This window comes from Phalaenopsis equestris, unplaced genomic scaffold (genome assembly GCF_001263595.1).
Source record: "Phalaenopsis equestris unplaced genomic scaffold, ASM126359v1 Scaffold000136, whole genome shotgun sequence".
Taxonomy (NCBI): domain Eukaryota; kingdom Viridiplantae; phylum Streptophyta; class Magnoliopsida; order Asparagales; family Orchidaceae; genus Phalaenopsis; species Phalaenopsis equestris.
Window position 1 is genome coordinate 328,856 of NW_018164578.1, and position 4,396 is coordinate 333,251.

A 4,396-nucleotide genomic window follows, 5' to 3' on the forward strand; every position below is an offset into this window, starting at 1 on the left:
TTTGTTAGTGTTGTTCGTATTCGGCTCGTTAATGAGCACAAAAAAATATTTTGTGTTCGGCTCATTTTTTTAGCAAACGAATCAGACACGAGCTACTTAACGACCTAAACAGAAGCTATTCAGGAACAACGAGCCAAATTGACTGCCCTACTTTCTTTCATTTTACTTCAATTTACTTCAATAAATTCTCTAGAGTGAGAAGTTTTGCTTCTCTAAAGAATCATTCGAGAGTGAGATGAGAACATTTCCAGAGACTTGTTAGAGACTCTGATCTAAGAGCACGCTTGAGTGGAGGCATTCCAGGGTGAAATCTAGTTTTCCTTACTCAAATTTATGTAAGTTTCTTTCGTATAATGAAACAAAGTATGGGTTTTTTGTTCCATAACATGTCTAGGAACTCAATTTTTTGATTCTTTTCTGATTTGATGAATAGAAATTCTTGGTTGTGATGTATGCTTTGACTTGTACAATATTGTGATATGGTGAAAATTAATCTTTCACATTTTTTTGTTTACATGCAAACTATCTGCTTGTTGTGTTAATTTATATTGTGATCTTTGAGATAGTTTATTTGTGTGAGTCGCTAGTGCTTTACCACACTTGGTTAGTATCAAGCTTTTTGTGTCGTTCTCAGGGAACGATAATGAAATCCAATTAGGAATATTTAAGTTGAACTTTTAGGATTTAAACATGAAACTTATTTTGTTAATCATTTTTTTTATTTCTTTTAAATAAAAATACAAAAATATCATTTTATTTCCTGTAAAGTCTGTATTTTTGTATTTTGCTTTTTTATTTGTTGCACCATTTATGTTGCTTGCGTGCTGTATGTTTTTAGTGTTTATCTGATATTTTGTGTTTATATTAAATTTTGACGACTCTCTTTATCTTAGGTTCACTCACCAGTTTTCTTCTTTGTATATGCGTAATTTAGGACCTTCAGACCTTGAATCTTATAGTTCTAATTAAAATAATTAAAATATATTTGCGTGAGTCGCTAGTGGTTCACCGCACTTGATTAGTATCAAGTTTTTTGTGTCGTTGTCAGGGAACGATAATGTAGGAATATTTTAGTTGAACTTTTAGGACTTAAACATGAAACTTATTTTGTTAACCTGTAAACTGATCATTTTTTTTATTTCTTTTATATAAAAATACAAAAAATATCATTTTATTTCCAGTAAAGTCTATATTTTTGTATTTTGCTTTTTTATTTGTTGCACCATTCCTGTTGCTTGCGTGCTGTCTGTTTTTAGTGTTTATTTTAGAACCGTGTGCCACATTTTGCTACAACGGTGTCTCCAACAATGCTATAAGGCTAAGGGTTTTCCCTTTCTCTTTGAGGGATATAGCTAAAATGTGGCTTAATTCCTTAGCTCTTGAGTCTATTAGAACATGAAATGATCCATCCCAAAAATTTTTAGCAAAGTATTTTCCACCATACAAAAATGGGTAAACATAAGAACAATTTTACTTCTTTTAGCCAGTTTGATGGAGAATCAGTTTACGAGGCTTGGGAAATGTTTAATGAGCTCCTTAGGAAGTGTCCTCACCACGCATTACCTGATTGGTTGATCATTCAAACTTTTTATAATGAGTTGGTAGAGTCACTTAGGTTGATCATAAGTGCAGCCGTAGGAGGTTCCCTGATGTTGAAACCCTTTGATGAAGCATATTCATTGGTTGAAGAGATATCAACACATAATTTTGAATGGCCTTCTGATTGAGTGAACCCTAGAAAGGCAACTAGTCTTCACGATATAGACATTTTATCAATTTTGACTTCTCAAGTAGCGGCTATATCTAGGAAGCTAGACCAACCAGAGCTTAATAATCCACAAGGACCGCCAGTCATAGAGGAAAATTCTTATGGACAACTGGTAAATCCAAGGGCATTGTATGTTGAGAGTATGAACACCATTAGTAATAGGTTCAACAACCCATACTCCAAAAGCTATAACCCAGGTTAACAGAATCACTCTAATTTTAATTGGAATACTAATAACCGAGGGGTAGAAAACAAACAGTGAGAAAATAATCATGTTAATCCTGTAGAAAATTGGAGTATCAAGTGTAGCAGCAAACCTAGATAGATGTCTTTTGAAGAAATAGTGATGGAAATGGGGAATTAACTATAGATTCAAGTTGCTGCCATTAGGAATATAGAAAACCAGTTGGGCCAAATAGCATATTATCTTAGCAATAGACCACATATACTCTTCCTAGTAACACCGAAGTTAATCCTAAGGAGATAAGTAATGAGCATGTGAAAGCTATTAAATTGAGGAGTGGAAGGCAATTTTTAGAACGGAGTATCATGAAGTTATGTGATTTTGAATGTGTGCTATGTCTTGAAAAAATTTCATGTGTTTAGAAAGTATTTTGCTCATTTAGTTGTGATGACTTGCTATTACACTATGTTTGAGTAGGGGTTTAATTTAATCTTTTTGTGTGATATTTATTGGAAAAATATGGATTCAAGTTTTATTTGAAAAATTAATTTTATGCTTGATTTGGTATGTTTACTGTCGCATTGCATGCTTGATTACCTGAGAGTCGGGTGCTTATGCGCCAAGCTAGGGGCACATAAACGCACCTTCTTCCATTGCTTGCTTTTTGCATAATTGTTTCACGTGCTCAAACAGAGGGCATGGCGCTTATGCGCCAAGCTAAGGGCGCATATATGACCCTTATTTTTTCATGCATGAACAGAGGGACCTGGCGCATAGGCACTAGGCGTGGGCATTTGAGCGCTTCTTCTTCATTCCATCTTTAATGGTATGGAAAAATTTGTTACCTACCACTACTGATAATCCTTAACCTACCACTCATATGTTCCATATTTACCACCTATTCTTACCAACCACCTCCCAAAATTCCTTACCTACCTTAATTTCAATTCTATATAGTTTATCGAAGGGACAAATTCTCATTATCAACCAACACAAATCTCTCTAAAAATCATTGACAATCTCAACTTGTGTAGGGATTTCTTTCCCATTCTTAAATAGCACCTAAAATTAAGAGTGGTAAAACTCATTCGAATTTTGACTCAAAAATATTTATAAGTCTTAAATCTGCAGCTCAGTTTCAGGACTAAGTAGTTTTAAATGTTAAATTCAGGAAAGAGGATTTGTTAGTCCAGAGGGAATATAGAAGCCCAAATTACCATGAGCAATTGGGTAACAATTTGTTGTCAAGTAGGGAGTGCCCTAATTCTTATAGTAAGAGAATTTTATGCTAATTTCAAAGAGCAAAAAGGAAGGGAAGGTTTTTGTGAGAGGAAAATAGGAAGAGTCTAATCCATCTTATATTAATTCCATTTTTGTATTGTGAGGATGGTTATACTAGCTTCTTTTCTTCTATCACTGGTGAAGCTTTATCTAGGATCATTGAACTTTTTACTGCTGAGAGAGGGGTGTGGAAAATGAGGGAAGAGAGGAAGGTTAATTTATCTGCCAAAACTCTTAATGCCACTTCAAAAACGTGGCATTTCTTTATTTGTGCCCGAATTTTTCTACCACATATCTTAGTGAGGTAACCAGAGAAAGATGTCCTAAAAAATTGTTTTTGGAGGTAAAAACTAATTAACTTAGGACGTCTTATTTAAACTTCAATATGTAACTACAAAAGGATTGTGTCATCCATCTCTTATTTTTGTTTTATGTATAAAAGCTGAGGTTAGGCTCGAAAATTGGTAGGAGCAGATTTTACCTCATAAGGTGATTACTAGAAGATTGGTTCATAGGTACGATAAGAATTTATTTGATAGATATATTGATAGTGATGGACCCAATCTGTCTCAGCTTAGTGCTTCACAATCCCATCCTTCTCATCTCAATACCTACCAATCTCGACTCAAGGGATTGACTCAATTCATTAAAATACATGAGCGTATGGACTCTATGGCTCATGAATCACAGAACATGATGCAACGACAACAAAGGATGGACAAAATAATTCATCTTTCTAATGTTCAACAACAAAGAATTTTTGAGCAAATTGGACAGTTCCATGCTGCTCAAGCGGAGTGGTATCGTCACCATGATTTAGGTAGTCAAGTTGAGCTGGATTATTTTCCATTGGCACCTCCATATGAGCTATTTTCAGTATGAGGATTCCCCTAAAGAGTAGGATTTACTTCTGTATTATAGTAGAATAATATTGATCTCATATTTTCTTTTGTTTGAAAATTCATATGTAACTGCATTTAGTTTTATTTGTGTATTTGTTTCTGTGTCGACGAGTTATTTTCATTTGTTATAGTAAAATGCTCGTTCGCTTATGATATGTTTGTTCTCTCGCATATTTTTATCATCTATTTATGTTGTGTATTATTGTTGTTATTTCAAATTGAAATAACTGTTCTTAGTGATTATCTTGTTTGGTGGGGGGG